This window comes from Coenobita brevimanus, chromosome 101 (assembly GCF_032717465.1).
Source record: "Coenobita brevimanus isolate Jiangsu-jjx chromosome 101, ASM3271746v2, whole genome shotgun sequence".
NCBI classification, from domain to species: domain Eukaryota; kingdom Metazoa; phylum Arthropoda; class Malacostraca; order Decapoda; family Coenobitidae; genus Coenobita; species Coenobita brevimanus.
The window spans coordinates 56648837-56669407 of NC_137054.1; the positions used below are offsets into that span (position 1 = coordinate 56648837).

General features: G+C 41.6%; 1 protein-coding gene across 1 annotated transcript in view; it reads right to left on the reverse strand.

Annotated features, from left to right (window-relative positions):
• Positions 1-20571, reverse strand: part of LOC145415103 (putative aarF domain-containing protein kinase 5) — a 443740-nt gene that overhangs the window by 70819 nt on the left and 352350 nt on the right. The gene's annotated exons all lie outside the window — the stretch shown is intronic.

Genomic DNA, 20571 nt, shown 5'->3' on the forward strand with positions numbered 1-20571 from the left:
GTCCTGACATTTAAGATGAGAGTGACCAACCTCACTCATCCCTGAGTGGCATTACGTGAGCAATAAACCCCAATCACCCCTTGGATATAAACCTTCATCGGCTCAATCCAATTGGAGCACAATAATTACCCACTAAACCACCAGGCGCCAAAATTTGGTTATGTGGTTACCATCCAGCATAGTAAATAGTTTCCTGGTGTACAGGAAACCATTTGACTTGTCACTCAGTGTAGAGTCACCCATAGGCAGAAGGAAGAGAAAAGAATGAAGGAATGAAAGACAGAAGAGGGAGTGTAAAGTCACCCATGAGCAGAAGGATGAGGAAGGAATGAAGGAAAGAAGGATGGAGGAGAGGACAGGGCAGACACCCGAGAGCAGCACTACATTGAGTGAGTGGATGGTGAGTGCCCCCACCTACCACACAGGGTTGTATTTACAAGTATATAAACATTCTATTACATTCCACAGAAAGAACTACAGGCACTAAGAATATTTTACTACTGTAATGTTGAAAGTGAAAGTGAAATGCATTGATGGCAACAAGTAGAACTGAAAGCCAGTGACTAACCACATATATAACAGTGGAGACAGGCTGGCACTACCAGCTTGCATTTTTATGTAAAATTTTATTGTTTCCCACAGGAGTCACAGACATTAACAATATTTTGTTATCGAATTTATTATTTATTATTGTGCTGGGAGGGGGTTGGTGATGAGAAGGGTGGGTGGTGAACTGAATGAAAGGAAGGCAATGATTGATTATGTGTGTGTGGATGAAAGGATGCGAAGATGTGTAATGGATGCAAGAGCTTATAGAGGTTGGGGGAGTGGACTTTCTGACCACTACTTGGTGGTGGCCAGAATTAGGATTCAAGTAAGATGGAGGAATAGAAGAAGGGAAAGACGAGAGGAAGGAGTAGTTGCAAGGAGAGTGGAAAGGTTACAAGAGGATGAGAAAAAGGCAGAGTATAAGAGAGAAGTGGAGGAATGATTGGACAAATATGAATTGGAGCAGATGGGAGACGTGGAAGGTGTGTGTAGGATATTTACAGAAGAAATATGTGCAGCATGTGATGTGGTGTGTGGAAGGAAGAGAAGACGGAGGGGGGTGCAAGGAACAGCGTGGTGGACTGAAGAGGTGAGACAGGCTGTGGCACAAAAGAAGAAAGCATACAATGAATGGATGAGAAATAGGGGCGTGGAAGAAGTTGAGAGGCGGAAGAGAGAGTTATATGTAGAAAGAAAGAGAGAGGTGAAAAGATTAGTAAGAGAGAGTAAGAAGAGAATGGATGAGGAATTTGGAAGGAATTTGAGTGTAAAGTGGAGGGACTGTAAGAAAATGTTCTGGAAAGAGGTGAAAAGAGTAAGACAGGGTGGAAGTGAAGTTAGCAGGGGAGTGAAAGATGAAAATGGTAGATTACTAGTGGAGAAGGAAGAAAAAGTGAGCAGATGGAGAGAACACTTTAAGGAATTGTTGAACACAGAGGATGGAAGTAATGTGAGTATAAGTGGCTGGGGAATGGCTGGGAGAAGGAGGGAGGTGAGAAGACAGGAAGAAATCAGTAGGATAGAAGTTGTGGAAGCAATGAAGAAAGTTAAATCGGGGCAAGCCCCAGGAATTGATGGAGTGTGTGGTGAAATGCTGAAGCATGGGGGAGAGATAGTAGTAGAATGGATGTGGAAGATGTGCAGATTGGCCTGGGAGGAAGGTAGAGTCCCGGAGAATTGGAAGTCAGGTTTAATTATTCCCTTGTACAAAGGAGAAGGGGAAAAAGAAGTGTGTGGTAATCATAGGGGCATTTGTCTTCTTAGTATAATAGGAAAAGTGTATGGTAGGATACTTATTGGCAGAGTTAGAGAAAGAACAGAGAAATTAGTTGGAGAAGAACAGGGAGGCTCTAGGAAGGGAAGAGGTTGTGTAGATCAGATATTCATTCTTAGATCTTTAGTGGAAAAGTTTCTAGAGAAGGGAAAGACGTTGTATGCGGCTTTCATGGATTTGGAGAAAGCCTATGACAGGGTGGATTGACAAGGATTGTGGAAAGTATTAAGAATATATGGAGTAGATGGGAAGTTGTTGAATGCTGTGAAGAGTATGTATGATGATGCGAAGGCTGCAGTGCGTGTGGATGGTGAACTAAGTGAATTTTTCTCTTTGAAAGTCGGGTTGAAACAGGGATGTGTCATGTCTCCATGGTTGTTCAATCTGTACATGGATGGGGTAATAAAAGAGGTACAAGGTAGGGTAGTGGATGTTGGAGTGGCCCTGGTGAGAGAGGATAGTGTTTGGAAACTCCCTGTACTGTTGTTTGCAGATGATACTGTGTTGTTGAGTGAAGACGAAGGGGAGCTGCAAGGTTTGGTGGATGAGTTTGGGAGAGTGTGTAAGAAACGGAATCTAAAGGTGAATGTAGGGAAGTGTAAAGTGATGGTCTTTGAGAAAGGTGAAGTCAGTGAATGTACAGCGAGGTTGGATGGTGAGGAATTGGAAAATGTGAGTACGTTTAAGTACTTGGGTAGTGTGATGAGTAAGGATGGAGGTTTGGAGGGTGAAGTGCTTGAAAGGGTACGGCAGGGAAGAAAAGTTGCTGGTTCTTTGAAAGCAGTGATAAGAAACAGGGAAGTGAGCATGGAAGTGAAAAAGTTACTGCATGACAGTATAGTGATACCAACTCTAACGTATGGAAGTGAAGCTTGGACATTGTTGGAAGGACAAAAGTCAAGAGTGAGAGCAGTGGAAATGAGTTATTTAAGAGGAGCCTGTGGAGTCACATGGAGAGACAGGCTGACAAATGAGGATATAAAGGAGAGTTGTGGTGTGGATGTGATAGGAAGTGTTATGAGGAACACACTGAGGTGGTTTGGCCATGTGGAGAGGATGGAGGGTGAAAGACTGACGAAGAGAGTGTATGTGAGTGAGGTGGAGGGGGGAAGAGGGAGGGGGAGGCCGAGGATGAAATGGAGGGATGGGGTGGAGAGGTATATGAGAGAGGGGGGTGTGAGTTGGGAGCAGGGCAGTGAAATGGCGGGGGAAAGGGCGACTTGGAGGCGATTTGTTTGTGGCCACCCCGAATGGGATTGAGGCGTCTGGCAATAGATAGATAGATAGACAGTGAAATGTGTATGTTAGATGGAAATCAGTACAGCCAAAAGTAGCCGACTAGCTACCCTACATATGTGACAAAGGGGACAGACCAGCACAACTGGTGTACATATTTACATAAACATTTTACTATGCTCTACAGAAGTAGCTTCAGATACAAGGAATATTTTATGTATTAAAGTGAGAGTGAAATGTGTAGATGGATAATGGTACAGCCAAAAGCAGGTGACTGACATGCTGGTATGAAGATGTTGCAGTGCCTGCCTTGGAAATAATTATGAAATAACTCCCTGCTATAAAAATAAATATAAAAACAAATAAAGTTTAAACCATAGAAAAAAATCCCATCATTAATGACGGAGTATCCAACTGTATGTCTCTTTGCAGTGGCAAAAACTGAAGCATCACAATGCACAAAACTTGACAGAGAATCTACACACAACTTTTATATACAGTATATCTATATATCTACAGCCAAATGCCATAACACTGTAAGATGTGGCCATTTGTCTTTGAGTTTGTTATTTTATGGGGAGGGGCACTAACCCTCTGCCAACCTGGTTGCTGACGTAGGGAACACACATGGGTTGTTTGTATGGTTACCACCTAGCAATGTAAATGGTTTCCTGGCTTACAGGAACCTATCAGGCTTGTCACTTGATGTACAGCCACCAAAAGAAGAGTAACAAAAAGTGACAGGAAAGATGGAAGAAACAGGAAGAGAGGAGGGAAGACACAGAAAAAGAATGATAAAGGTGAAGGAAGAAATAGGCAGCACTACATCAAGTAAGTGGATGATGGTCACCACCACCTATCACATTATTTTTTTTTTTGGGGAAAAAAAAAAAAAAAAAAAAAAAAAAAAAAACATCATGCATACAATTTTCAATAATTCTGGTGCTATATTTCCAGAAGACCTTACAGGTTATTACTGAGGGAGACAATTATGACCCTCACGCTCATCTGTAACTATTAAACTGAATCAACTGTAAACTGAAGCCAAGCTGATCTCATTCTTTTTTTACTCAGAATTAGCTTAAGTGTCACATCCTTAGGACAGTGAGGCAATTCCTGAAAGCCTCTATTTATGTCCCTGGTGTAGTGGGGCAATTGTGGAAAGAGAGAGAGAGAGAGAGAGGAAAGGGGGACAGAACTGGAGGAGATGGCAGGAGGTAAACTGAGGAGGGGTGAGTTGAACAGGAGTGAGATATGATTTAAAAAAAAACAAAATTCACTTTGTGAACATGCCGTGGTTATCGGTCATATCATAAGATAAAAAGGAAAAGATTAAAATCCTATACAGCAGGTGAAAGCAATACTGAATGATATGATAGGAAATAATTAATCATCATACCCCCTGGCAAAAGAGCCTGGGACCAAATGGCATGTTATGTTTTTCTGACACCAAAAGTGCATTTTCAGTAACATCTTACAACACACCTTCCTCCAGCACCATGTACACTGCTCCCTTTCCTCCACAGACATCATATTTTTTTCACCCATACTTTCACTTACCACCACCTGATGGACAAAGTTCATATCACCTTCTTATCATTATCACCAAAGGAATGCACTCTAAACCACAGCAATCACACATCCTTTACACAAAGAATAAGAAAGCTACTGTACAAAATTCACCAAAGAAACAGAACAACACTTCAGCACAGTAAACTATCAGACTTGTAACTGATTATATCGTAGTTGTAGCCGAGCTGTAGGTAACCGTGAGTTAATTTGTAAGAGATAACCTCAGTTCACTTGTAGTCGGTGACAGGAGAAGATAAAGATCAGTCTGGGGTTGACTGTAGTTTTATTTTCTTCAAGGTGATATCTCAAAATTTACATTAAGTCAACTTCGTGAGCATGACCCTTTTTTAACCCCACAGTGCTTCTCTCTCGAGTCTAGACCCCCTTCTCCCTCTCTCTCCTAATTCCTTCTTGCTTCTTTCTCCTCCAGCCTCCTAATTCCTTCTGACTTCTTCTCCTCTTGCCTTCCATATATGAGAACTTCCGTCATGTGGGCTATACTGTTGTCTAGGAGCCTGTATATGTGTGTATCGAAGCTTTCCGGTCATACCTTGCTGTCTGGCATTCTTGAGAGAGAAGTTTGCTAACACAGTTCCTTCGACCTCTAGCATATGACTTTCACTTAACCTCTAGCTTACATCTATGCTACCAGCTATTATTTATGATATTTTAGTCATGACAAAACAAAAAATCCATCACCAACAGCAACAAGAACATTATGAAAAACAGCAAGATCACATTTTACACAGACATTCCCCATATTCCACAATGCAACAGAAAACACAACCTAAACTTTACACTGAGATAGTCTGCCTCCTAAAACAGCATGGCTCACTCAAACACCACTCTCCTGTCCCCCACACACAAGCCAACATCACAAGGTTTCAGCAATTAAACAACAAATTCATCAAAGGGAAAACAAAAATCTGGAAAGTCTTCACAACAACAATAATTCATTCCACATGGCCTTCTCAGCTCAACAAAATACTTAACCATATTATCGGTACTAAATCACAGTGCTGGGCAGGTGCGCAAACACTTGCGCAAAGCGCAATTGCTCACCCTTGCGCTCCGGTGATATCGTTTGCGCATTGCGCACTGCGCGTGACCATGCACAATTTTGCGCTTGCGCACATGAAAAGGCAGGTGCGCAAGCGCAAACTTAGTTGCGCTTGCACAAATAAATTTGCACTTGTGCACCTGCCTTGCGCACCTGCCCTGTGGATTGCATACTGTGCAATCCAAGGGACACGTGGTCTTCCAGGGGACACGTGGTGGGAGCTTCCCGCATGGCTGGACAAGGGATGGGGGAGGCTGGGGCGGGTCACGAGGGTGGGTTGGTGCTTGTTGGGGGGAGGCAGGAGGGAAGGGGGTAGTAGCATTAATATGCTTCAACAGATAATGTATTTTTAATATTTTTAAATTATCATTATTAGTAAATGATAATAACTATACATTATTTATTAAGATTAGCATATGCAATTCCTTACAAAAACCATTAAAATATATTATTTAAATCAAATATCCACAGCCTAATAATTTATTAGGCTGTGGATATTTGATTTAAATACTGTTTTCATGATTTTTTTATTTTTTGTAACGAATTTCATATGCTATTGTATATCTATATTGAATTATTAAATAAACTGTCTTGACAAGACAAGAGAGAGAGAGAGAGAGATAAAGAGCATTATTCTGTGAGAGAGAGAGAGAGAGAGAGAGAGAGAGAGAGAGAGAGAGAATAAATACATGGGAATGGCAAAGGAGCATCCCTTTGATTGAGGAGATAAGGCATAAACTTCGTCCCTCTTCTCTCTCTTATTCTCCAGTCCTTCCCTCCTCTCTCTCTTATTCTCCATTCCCTCCCTCCTCTGTCGGAGAGAGAGAGAGAGAGCTGATGATACAGTAATCATGTGATCTTTGCCAATGCCTTGGTAAATATAGGTTGTTTTTCCCGGACAATGACCTACTGTACCTCAGTCACCCCGGGTGGTGGGCAGGTTGCTACTTTAGTAAGTTATTTAATTATACCAATACGTATTTTACAGTAATTCCCACAAATATATGCAAATGATTTGCGCTGGCATTTTGCGACATTGCACAAGCTAAATATTAGATTGCACACTTGCGCAAATTACAAATAATAGAAAATAATAATAAAAAATAAAAGTAAGTAGGTATGCTGTTTTATTTAAATACAGTAATCATTCCAATATCCGACGTAATAGAGCCATAGGTAGGTCCGGATATTGGTTCTGTCCGGATATTGGGCCCCAGCTTATGGACTTGTACTTATGGACCCTAACTCAGAAAAACACCTATACAACTCCCTCTGGACATGCATAGCACCTATTTAAGACCCAAATCACACCAATAAGGCACATAAATGACTGAAATAAATGCAAAAGAAACATAAAATGAGGGTTTAGAAGTATGTTCATACATTAATAAACATTCTGGTGACTGGCTCCTGGATTGGTACTTATGGACCCTAACCTAGCCTAACTCAGAAAAACACCTTCCTACTGCACATGCATAGCTCCTAACACCTTATTCACACCAATAAAGGACATTAAAGAGTGAAATGAGGTAAGTATAGTATGGAAAAAAAGTACAGTATGAAACATTCTGCTTACTCACAGCAAGTCCATGGCCACCTCGATGAATAACCGCCTCCTCTCAGACTCTGACAGTAAGAAGGATTTCCTGATGCACTAGCAGTACACTGTTCCTGAAGTCTTGCACTGAACTTAGTCAATCACACACAGAAGTCCGTTCTCTTCACAGTGTGCACTCTTGTCAAACTAATGCTCCATTGTAACTTACTAAGTGTTGCCCTTTAACTTTTCCCATTTTTATAATTTTCCAAAGCCAAAACAAACAAGTATATTTACGTTAAATTTTTTTCCAATTGAGTCTTTTCTCTCACAACTGTAAATCCTTAACACAACACACTGTTTTTTTCACTGCACAACACTCTAACTTCCCGTGTGGTCTAGTGGAGAAGTTCTTGCTGTTTATTCACTGTCAGAGTCCGAGAGTATCACTGGCAGGTGACCAAGGGGTGCATCGCTGGGTCGTGGTGATGGCGTACCCACTGCAGATGACTTTGAAGACAGCCGCAAACTCACGTCGAACGGTGACTCCACCGTGGCTGATGTGCTGGGCTGTGGCTCGGAGCATGAGGGCCTGTCTTGGGGAGGCAACGGAGTGGAGCCAGGGCTGGGCACAGCGGGGGTCACGGGCCTGAAAAAACTGTCAATCGTTGATTGACACAATGGCCGACGATTCTGACGATTGATGATGCGCTGCCTGAAAGCATGCACTTCCTCCACGAGTCCCAAGGGCCCCATCTCCCTGTCGCAGTCCGGGTGTTCCAGGTAGTCTAGGACGAACTCTAGATGTTCCCGGAGTGTGCTCAGCTTGGGAATGGCTGGAGTAGTGTCCTGCTGAGAGGAGTCCACATCATCGTCGCCTTCATCGTAGGAATCTTCGAGTTCGGTACTGACACCTGCAACTGAAGACGCGATCTCGATATCAGACAACGTCTGATACCCAGGATCGCCCTCGTCGTCATCCAACCACTCATGAACATCATCCACATCTTCATCGTCGCTGTGCGTACGTAGCCGTGCATGGAAGTCATCCACGTCAAATCCTAGAAAATCGTACTCCACATCCGTTCCGAGAAGCAGACGAGACCAACCATTTTCCAGAGTCTTCAAAGGGACTTCCTTCCATGCACTAGCCCAGTTGTACAGCGCAGACTTGATGTTGTAGCGGCGAAGGTTTTCCAAAGTCCACTTGCCTTGTGTGTCCCGTCCCTCCCTGCGCTCGTCCTTGTCCTCGAGAACAACCATCACCTCGTCCAGGAACTTCCGACGGTACAGGCGCTTTGTTGCCACGATCACTCCTTGGTCCATTGGTTGGATGAGAGCAGTCGTATTAGGTGGCAGAAACATGCACCTAATACGGCCATTTTCAGCAACCAAGTCCTTGTCGCACGGGTGGGCAGGTGCATTGTCGAGGAGAAGGAGGGCCTTTACCTGGTCGCACGGGATTCCCAGTGTCTTCATCTGGTAATGGATGACCTCCTTGACGAAGTGGCGGTGGAACCAGTCTTTGAAGATCACAGCTGTGAACCATGCTTTCAAAGAATGGTACCATACGACAGGAAGGACATCCATCACCCCACGAAGGCACCGAGGCTGCTTTGCATGGCCAACAACAACGGGCTTAAGCCGGTGCATGCCGTTAGCATTGGCACAACACAAAGCAGGTATCCGTTCCTTGGAGAGCTTGTGGCCAGGTACACACTTCTCCATCTCCTCGGCTAGAGTGTTCGTTGGCAGCGAGCGATAGAATAGGCCAGTTTTGTCTGCGTTGTAGACTTGACCGAGAGTGAGGCCCTCCCTGTCGATCAAGCCCTTCACCTTGTGCCGAAACTCATCAACTCCATCCTTGTTATCGTCCAATGCTTCGCCACGTGCTTTACGGTTGGTAAGGCCATGCCATAACTTGAACGCAAAGAGCCAACCCTCGGATGCCTTGAAGTCTAGGGCGTCGTGAAGCCTGGCGAACTTCTCAGCAGCAGCCTTCAGCTCCGTTCCACGTACCATCACACCAGCAGCACGTTGTTGTAGATACCAAATCAACGTGGATCGGTCGATTTCTGCAAACTTGGGAGTAAACATAACCTTCCTTTCCACGTTGCGTTTGCTTCTCGACGAGAAGTCAGCCGTGTACTGCATGAGTTTGTCTCGGGATCTCTTGATATTGAACAAAGTAGACCGGGCCAGGTTAAACTAACGGAGAATGAGGGAAGAAGACCACCCCGCATCTACTTTCTCCAATATCTCCCTCTTCTTCTCCAGAGTCAACACCATTCTCTTCCTTTTCTCAGGTGGCGGGGCCATCATCACACACACTAAGAGGAGGCCCGAGAGCAGCAGGAGGCCCTGCAGCAGGTAAGGCACCACCACAAAAGCGATCACGCGGGCAGCCATAACGACGAGCGTGCACTCGCGGCGAGAGACAGACGGAAAGTGGGGAGGATGCAGCAGTGCTCTATCGGACGTCGGAGGAATGACGTGCCACAACAATGATCTCCCGCACCGTGCGCAGCAAGTTCAAATTATGGGCGGGAAAAATTTGTTTTATTTTTTTATTTTTTGGGGTTTTCAGGCCATTTTGGGAATATTGGATCCCCAGACAATTATGTCCGGGTAGTGGGGATGTTCGGATATTGGGGGTCCGGATATTAGAGTGATTACTGTATCTCAATATTTTTCGGTAATTCCCAAAAATATATGCAAATCGTTTGCGCTTGCACTTTGCAACATTGCACAAGCTAAATGTTTGTCAGATTGCGCATTTGCGCTTGCACAAGGTAGTGAACTGTGGATTGCGCTTTGCGTCTGCGCAAGGTAATACTTCGTTTGCGCTGCCCACCACTGCTAAATCACAATGGTGGTAGGTGGTGGCAACCTTCATTCACTCACCTGATGTAGTGGTGCCTACTTCTTTCTTCATCTTTATCACTGTATCTCAGTGTCTGCTCTCCTCTCTTCCTTCTTCACCATATCCCTCCAAACATGTGTCTGCTTCCCTCTCCTCTTTCACCCTATCCTTCCTGTCACATTTTATTACTCTTCTATCCACTTCAGGTGGCTCTACACTGACTAACAAGTCAAAGGGTTTCCTGTTACCCAGAAAACCTTTTACAATGCTTGTGGTAACCATATAACTAGATAATAGGGCAATGTGGAGACTGTTATGGTGCCCTTGTTAATTGGATGGAGGCACAAATGCGGCAGCCATCCACAAACCAAACTTCCACACTTTTCTTCATGCCTCACAACACCAAAATGCTATCAACCACAACGGACAATCAGTTCACTGCATGAGATGGCCCTGCAGGTAGGGCGGCTTCCCTGGAGTTGATGGGTCTGCTCAGCCAGGCAGACCTAGGTTATTCAGCAACAACAACAACTACTGTATATCACAAACAAGCATCTCCAAGACCCATGCTTCCATTATCTTCAACACATCCCTTCTTACAAGGATCAAGCAGACATACTTATGCACCACTACACAAACACAAGTTCCCTTACACCATCATGTACTGAGTACACCCATACCCCGATTTCCGATGCATCGATAACCGACGATTTCCTAGACCAAACAAAAGAAATGGGGGAACATTCTTATAATTCGTACAGCCATCGATTCACTAGTCAGAACACTTCATCCCTCCATAGGTTTGAAATGAGTGTGTCTGAATGGGATGTGATGGTGCACATGGCCCTTCCTGTCCTCCCTCCATCCTCTCTCTTCTCCCCCATCTCTCCTCCATCCCCCACCATACTCAGCACTGACAGGCATGTCTCCCTCTCCATCCCCCACCTCCCCCCATCCCTGGTTGTCTAACTCCCTGTCCCCCACCTTCCACCACCCCAGCCCCCAGCTTGTCTCCTGTGTGTGTGTGTGTGTGTGTTCTTACCTTACCTAATTCTTACCTAATTGTATCTTTACAGGAATGAGTCAAGCTCGTATTGTCCCGTGTCTTAGATCATATTTATCGTACATATCCTTAAATTTGTGAATTGTTTTGGCAAACACTATTTCATTCGGTAGTGCATTCCACTGATCAACTGCTCTGTTTGGGAAACTGAATTTCCTTACGTCTTTATCACCTCTCTTCTTATGCAGTTTTTTGCAGTGTCCTCTTGCTGATGCTTCTCCATATGTTAAGTAATCATTTATGTCTATTTTCTCCTTTCCTGATATGCACTTATATAGCATTATCATGTCACCTCTTTTCCTTCTCTCCTGTAGTGTTGGTAGATTCAGTTTATTTAGTCTTTCTTCATAGCTTAGGTCCCTTAAGCTTGGTATCCATCTTGTAGCGGCCCTTTGAACTTTTTCAATCTTGTCTATATGCTTTTTGAGATGAGGACTCCAGACAACTGATGCATATTCCAGGGTTGGTCTAATGAATGATGTTATTATCCTTTTTAGCATGTCTTCATTTATGTATGTGAATGCTATTCTCATATTTGCAAGCAGTGTATACATGTTCCGTACCTTCTCGCAGATGTGGTCAGCCGGAGATAGTCTGTTATTGATAATCACACCTAGGTCTTTCTCTCTTTCTGATGTGTATAGGGTTTTATTTCCTAACTTATAATCCCAATCAGGTCTTTTTCCACTTTTACCAAACTTGATTACATGACACTTGTCCACATTGAATTCCATTTGCCATGTGCTACTCCATTCATGAAGTTTATTTAATTCTTCTTGTAGCTCCCTACAAGAGTCTGTGCTAGTAATTCTCCTTTGTATTTTTGCATCATCTGCAAACATATTCAGATAGCTCTCATTTCCAGTGTTACTGTTTATATCATTTATGTACACTAGAAACATGATTGGTGCCAGCACCGAACCCTGTGGTACTCCACTAGTCACTTCTTTCCATGATGAGTAGTTTCCTCTTAGTACTGTCCTCACTTCTCTTTTTTTGAAAAAGTCTTGCATCCAACAAAACAGTTTGCCTTGAATTCCTCTTTGATGGTACAGCTTCCATAAAAGTCTTTGGTGTGGTACTGTGTCAAAAGCTTTCTTGAAATCTAAATAGATACTGTCCACCCATCCTTCCCTTTCCTGTATTGTGCTTGTTACTCTGTCATAGTAGCTCAACAGATTAGTAACACATGATTTTCCTTTTCTGAAACCAAACTGTCTTTCTGTTATCATACTGTGTTTTTCTAGATGATTAACCCAAGCTTTTCTTATAAGTTTTTCTAATACCTTGCTTACAACACTAGTCAGTGATACTGGTCGGTAGTTGAGAGGATTTTGTCTATTTCCTTTCTTGAATAAGGGGACTATATTTGCTTTTTTCCAAATATCAGGTAGTTTCCCTTGACTCAAAGATTTCTTGAAAATTAAAAATAATGGTTTACTTAACTCCTTTGCACATTCTCGTAACACCCAACATGAAATTTCATCAGGACCACTTGCTTTTCCTCCGTCTAATCTACTTAACTCCTCTTGTATTACTTTTTCTGCTATTTGTATATCTGGTAGTATGTGTGGACATGCGTGTTCCACATAGTCCCTCTCAAAATTTTTTTCTTCTGTAAAAACTAATTGGAAATTCTTATTTAGTGCTTCACAAATATCTTTCTCTTGTGTATAAGTGATTCCCTCGTCCGTGATGGATTGTATTATACCTTTTACTTTGGTTTTGCTTCTGATATAGCTGTAAAACAGCTTTGGTTGATCACTACTTTTATTTATTATATCCTCCTCAAACTGTTTTTGGGCTTCCCTCCTTATTCTTGTATAGTCGTTTCTTGCCTGTTTGTAATTATTATACGCCCTTTCACTATTGTGTCTTCTGTATCTATTCCACAACAAATCTCTTCTTTCTTTTGATTTTTTACATTCTGTATTGAACCATTTCTGTATTTTCTTATCTGCTTCTTTGTGCTGTGGGATGTAATTCTGGACTCCTATTTCATAAAATTCACAAAAATTTTTATATACAGCATTTAAATCTTGTCCTCTAAGCTCATTTTCCAAATCAACTTCTAAGAAATACTTCTTTAGGTCTTGATAATTTCCCTTTTTATAGTTTAGGCTCTTTTTGTAACTGTCAGTGCTGTTTACTATGTCATATGCTATCCTGAAGTTATAATTTAGTACTGCATGATCGCTTTTGCCGAGTGGAGGGTGATATATTAAACTGTCAATGTCATTTTCTTGCCTAGTAAATATTAGATCTAGCACTGAAGGTACATCAAGTCCTCTTTTCTAGTGGTTTCCCTCACGTGTTGCGTTAAGAAAAACTCTTGTACGAGATCCAGGAGCTTTTGGTCCCAGCAGCTTTCTTGGCTATTTATATCTAGAGTATTCCAATTTATATTTGTATTGAAATCCCCAGTTAGTATAATTCTTTCCGATTTCTCTTCCATTTTATGTAGCAAGGATCTTATACTCTGAATTGTACTCTCTGCTAGGTCCTCATATTTGTCTCTTTCCCATGTGTTTGATCTGGGTGGCATATACAAATTGGCTACAATTACTTTACCTTCAGATGTGTCGATCTCTACTGCAATCAGTTCTACTTGTGATGGTATATCTAGGTTTATTTCCTTGACTTTTAGATTTTTCTTAGTTAATATTATAATTCCTCCTCCTTTTTTTAAATTTCTGTCTCTTCTCCATATATTGTATTCCTCTAAGTTTAGTATGTCATTGGATATCCTTGGTGTTAATTTTGTCTCAGTTAGGCATATTATTTGTGGTTCATTTTCTCTGACATAATCATTCATCTCTAGTAATTTAGATACCATTCCATCCACATTTGAGTACATCAACTTTATCATCTTGTTTATATACTTGTCATGACATGGTTCTACTAACTTCCTCCTTTTTCTTCCATCCTGTTTGTGTACCACTTTCGTACCTGCAATCCTATTACTTTGTAAAAAAATTTGTTCTTCTCCTCTTCTGATCTTCCCTCATTTTTTGTTTTTGCTTCCTCCCTTTTCTCTTTCAGTAATTCCAGTTCCTCTTGTGTTAGACATCTTTTTATCCATACATTTTTGAACTCCTCTTTTTCCATAAGATTCTTTGCATTTTTTAGTATCTCTTCCACAGTGTTTACACTCTGGAAAGTCACCTTTAGAGGTCTTGTCTTGCTTTTCTCATATTTCCCTAACCTTTTGTGTTCCTCTATGTCTTTACTACAGATTTCCTCTGATACTTCTTTCAGTAACCTCATTACATTTGCCATCTCCTTTTTGTCTCTAGTGATTTTGTTTTTAATTTCTTCCTCTTCTATACCAGTGATTACTATTGATTTATTTATTTCTACTGAATCTCTGACTAACTTTGGATTGTTTTGGATTATTCTTTTCACTTCCTTTTTAATGTTTTTTTCCTCCACCCTTGTTTCTAAGTCTTTCTTTACTTTCACCATTTCAGCATACGTGATTTCTATATCATTTTTGTAGCTTTGCACAGCTTCATTCACCTGTGTTATCTTCTCCTCAATATCACTGCTCTGGTCCATAAGACTGCTTGCTTGTCTAATTGTCTCTGTGTCATTTTTTAACTCTTCCATAACACTCTCGTGATTAACTACTGTACTTCCCATTTCACTCACTTTCTTCCTAAGGGTATTCAATTCCACTGTTAGTTCACTGATGGTTGTGTCTTTCTTATTGGCCTCCCTTCCCAGTTTTTCTATCTCTTCCTTTTGCAAGTGCATTTGCTTCTTTATTTCATCAATTTCATTTTTGAAAGCCATTTCTAGTTTGTGTACACGTTCAACCAGTCTATTGTGAGTCTCCACTTCAACTAGTTCTTGGTAGAAATCATCATTTTGCTTTTTACTTTTATACCTTTTCTTTTCCAAATTTGTTTTACTGAAGTATGTATCCATTTTGTAATACTGTACTAAATGAACAGAGTATGTACTTACAGTGTGCACGCTTTCCCGGTCTTTCTGTAGTATAAACAAACCCAGCTGACTCAACGCATCGTGGTTCTTTGTTGTTTGAAAGTCTTATTTAAACTTATTATTTCTTTTCCTTTTAATAATGTGTGTGTGTGTGTGTGTGTGTGTGTGTGTGAGAGAGAGAGAGAGAGAGAGAGAGAGAGAGACAGACAGACAGACAGACAGAGTGAGTGGGTGAGTGAGTGAGTGAGTAAGTCTGTGAGTGAGTGAGAGAGAGTCAGTGAAAGTGAGTGAGAGAGTGAGTCAGTGAGACTGAGTGAGAGAGTGAGTCAGTGAGTGAGTGAGAGAGTGAGTCAGTTAGAGTGAGTGAGAAAGTGACTCAATGAATGAATGAGAATGAGTCAGTGAGAGAGTGAGTCTGTGTGGGTGAGAGGGTGAGTCAGTAAGAGTGAGTGAGAGTGATAGCGTGAGTCAGTGAGTGAGAGAGTAAGTCAGTGAGGGTGAGTGGGAGAGTGAGTCAGTGAATGAGACTGGGTGGAGAGGGGGTAGTAGGGCAGTTAGGCTTTCTTGTCTCCCTCCCTGTCCCTCCACCCTCCTCCAACCCTGCTTGTCTCCCTTCCCATCCCCCCACCCTCCTGCACCCCCACTTGTCTCCCTCCCCCACTCCAGCTTGTCTTCCTCCAGTCCTCCCACCCTCCTCCATCCCTGCTTGTCTCCCTCCCCATCCCCCCACCCACCCTCACCCCTGCTTGGCACATTGCCAGCTGCCTGCCTGTCAGTTGTCCAGAAACATATCACACCGCACATCCCACCCTATGTTTGATGTCTCATTACCTATGGTGTTTCTGTGTCAGTCTCTATTGACTGAGTAAGGTATATGAGAGTTTGGGTTTCGGCCTGGAATGCATCTCTGGCATTCCTTCAGTATCTTAGGGGGAAAACTGCTTTGATATCTGACATACTGATATACTTGCTGACCAGACACTCCCACTGGTACACAACACTGCCAGAAATTGAAGTATGGGTGTCTTCTCTATATACCCAGTCATTTTCACCTGACTACAAAGTAATCCCACTGCACTTCAGAACACATGAAATATCACGAAAGAAAAGTATTTTACAATGTCAAGGTTGGATGGTATCAGAAATCAACAGCTAAAATATTTAGGATCACATGGCAACCAGACCCTAATGAACATTAGAAGCTACTCATATGCACACTGTAACATTCCAAACATTTGGAAACAAGGAACTTTTGGCACCATTCTTAAACCAATCAAGGATCCAACACACCTTTCTACAGATTCATAACACTACTTAGCATAGTACTGAAAGATAACTGAACACCTAATGCTTAACATAATCACACCATGCCCCCCTTATTCCCTCACAACCAAGCTTTAGAAATTTACACTCCACAAATGCCTTACTGACCAACCTCAAACAACACGCATCTGCTGGCCTCAACTCCATGCAACCAGCACAACATACACAGCTTATAACAACAGACAGTGGCCTTCCTAAGGGACTCGGGGCTGTTCAGCCAGACTGCCTAGGGAACAACTACTACTACTACTACTACTACTACAACAGACATAAGTACAGCATTTTATGCCACCTCCTAATACAAACTATTCCCCAAAACCTACAACACAGACACGGAGAACACCACCAAATGCTGACTTGCCAACTACTTATCTGGCAGACAAGCACATGTTACACTCCAAGGCAAGTCAGTAAGAACATGAAACTTCCCAAACAGTGTTTCACAGGACTCTGTTCTTTCACATGCACTACTCAACCCATACATGCATAACATTCCTGCACTCCAACCACCCACAAACAGCTTCATATGCAGATGACTGCCATAACAATCTCATGCCAGTGTGCAGATACAGACGGTAAACTGCAATAAAACTATCTCAACACACTTCAGACACGAGATGAGGAAAACACGCTGATAATCACTTCAGCCAAATCCACCACAACACTCATCCAGCAGAATTATGAGTGCAGGTACACCCCTAACATCACATGCAACAATGTATCCATGACAGACTCAGTCTCTACTAGACCCCTGGAGTGATATACATCACTGGATTCACCTGCAAGGACCACATACAGGATATTGAGACTCAGTGCACTCACTCAATCCACTCAGAGAAATTACCAAGACAGACTTTAGGCAACAAAAAGAAACATTTTCCCTACTCTACAAGCAATACCTCAGATCAGTGATGTCCTATGCCTCCCCAACATGGTCATCTAACCTGTTAACCACCCACTACAACACACTGCAGAGTATAAACAAAACAATGCTCTATGTATTATTACCTGCGCACCAAAACCATTCCCACAGTTCACATAAGCCTTGAAATGAAAGTCCTCCCTGTTAGAGAATATCTTGACATGAGACACACACACACATTACAAGTCAACAGCCTGTGCTAATACACAACACCCCTGTCACTATATGACAGAGAAACACAACACAACACAACACACAAAACAATCAAAACACACACGATACCAGACAATCTTCAGCAACATACACCTTTATACATCCCTACACTTGCAATGATGGAATACCTACATATCTGTTTCACATGCAAGGCAATACAACACCTTGATTAGAACACCATACTTAAAGCTCTCCCTCCTGACGTCCATCTATCTGAGGTATCCTCAAATTAAGATGACCAAGTTCACCATGCTAGGCTTAGATCAAGACACCACCTAGTCCTCCTCAGTTACTAGCTTAGGTTAGGGTTGGGTTGAACTATAGATGACATATGTCCACACAACACAACACACATATACTGCGCTGCAAATCAAGTGCCACATTAAGATACACATGCAACATCAGTGGTGTAGGGAACCTATGGGATGATCCCCACAGGGGCAGTTGCTTACCGGCAGTCAATGGGTCTGCTGGGGCAGGCATGACTGGGGTTGAGCAGCAACAACCACCAAGTACAAGAAATCCATAAAAATACACAGACCAGTAAAATATTTTTTGGTGAAGCTGCATTAAGAAATCATACTGGTGGATGATGAAAACAGTAATTTTTCACATGTGACATACAGCTGAACCCCTGTAACTTGGCTACAGGGGGCAAAGGGGTTGTCCGAGTTATGAGGTTATGTGAAGCAGATAATAAATTTTGCATGGCCTCAAAAAAATTTCTTGTACATCTTAACTTATGATTTACAATGATATATGTCTTTATCTACATCTCAATAGCCACCCAGCACCAGCCTTGAAATCCTAATGTTTAATGTGTCTAGCTTTTCAAGGATTATCAGTTTTTCCTGGATTTACATCAAGAGGCAGACTTGCCCTAGGGCCAAAAGTCTTCCTGGACAGCATCTTTCCCGTACATCTTTATCTTGTCTATAAAGCAACAATTAATGATTAGAAAAATCATTCACTTTTAACACACACCTGCAATTGCTAAAGGTAGCATGTCAGAAAAAGGTAGTTTGAACGGTAAAATCACACACACACACACACGGAGTCAAAGGAGGCAGACGTGCGACATCGGCGCTCCGTACCGAACCAACACAGCCAGTGGCATTACCTAATTTAGTATCTTTATATGAGTCAAGCTCTGTACCAGGTTAGACTAAATGATTTTTCATTATTAAAAGAAAAAAATAATAATAAGTTTAAACGACTCGTTCAAACAGAAAAGAGAACCAAGACGAAAGAATGCGCTCAGTCAGCTGAGGTTTGTTTAGACTACAGCAGCACGGGGAATGTAAGTACATACTCTGTACTTTTAGTATTGCAAAATGGATACATACTATAGTAAAGCAAATTTGGAAAAGAAAAGGGATAAACGTAGAAAGCAAAATGACGATTTCTACCAAGAACTGGATGAAGTGGAGACCCACAATAGACCAGTTGAACGTGTACACAAACTAGAAATGGCTTTCAAAAATGAAATTGATGAAATAAAGAAGCAAATGCACTTGCAAAAGGAAGAAATAGAAAAACTAGGAAGGGAGGCCAACAAGAAAGACACAACCATCAGTGAACTAACAGTGGAACTGAGTACACTTAGGAAGAAAATGAGTGAAATGGCAAGTACGGTAGTCAATCACGAGAGTGTTATGGAAGAGTTCAAAAATGACACAGAGACAATTAGGCAAGTAAGCAGTCTGACAGAGCAAAGCAGTGATATTGAGGAGAAGATAACACAGGTAAATGAAGCTGTGCAAAGCTACAAAAATGATGTGGAAACCACGTATGCTGAAATGGTGAAAGTAAAGAAAGACTTACAAACAAGGGTGGAGGAAAAAAGCATTAAACAGGAAGTGAAAAGAATAATCCAAAACAATCCAAAGTTAGTCAGAGATTCAGTAGATATAAACAAATCTATAGTAATCACTGGTATAGAAGAGGAAGAAGTAAAAAACAAGATCACAAGAGACAAAAAGGAGATGGCAAATGTAATGAGGTTACTGAAAGAAGTATCAGAGGAAATCTGTAGTAAAGACATAGAGGAACACAAAAGGTTAGGGAAATACGAGAAAAGCAAGACAAGACCTCTAAAGGTGACTTTCCAGAGTGTAAACACTGTGGAAGAGATACTAAACAATGCAAAGAATCTTATGGAAAAAGAAGAGTTCAAAAATGTATAGATAAAAAGATGCCTAACACAAGAGGAACTGGAATTACTGAAAGAGAAAAGGGAGGAAGCAAAAACAAAAAATGAGGGAAGATCAGAAGAGGAGAAGAACAAATTTTTTTACAAAGTAATAGGATTGCAGGTACGAAAGTGGTACACAAACAGGATGGAATAAAAAGGAGGAAGGTAGTAAAACCATGTCATGACAAGTATATAAACAAGATGATAAAGTTGATGTACTCAAATGTGGATGGAATGGTATCTAAATTACTAGAGATGAATGATTATGTCACGAGAAAATGAACCACAAATAATATGCCTAACTGAAACAAAATTAACACCAAGGATATCCAATGACATACTAAACTTAGAGGAATACAATATATGGAGAAGAGACAGAAATTTAAAAAAAGGAGGAGGAATTATAATATTAACTAAGAAAAATCTAAAAGTCAATGAAATAAAACACAAGTAGAACTGATTGCAGTAGAGATCAACACATCTGAAGGGAAAGTAATTGTTGCCAATTTGTACATGCCACCCAGATCAAACACATAGGAAAAAGACGAAAATGAGGACCCGGCAGAGAGTACAATTCAGAGTTTAAGATCATTACTACATAAAATGGAAAAGAAATCGGAAAGAATTATACTAACTCGAGATTTTAATACAAATATAAACTGGAATACTCTACATATAATTAGCCAAGAAAGCTGTTGGGACCAAAAGCTCCTGGATCTCATGCAAGAGTTTTTCCTAACGCAACATGTGAGGGAAACCACCAGAAAAAGAGGACTCGATGTACCTTCAGTGCTAGATCTAATATTTACTAGGCAAGA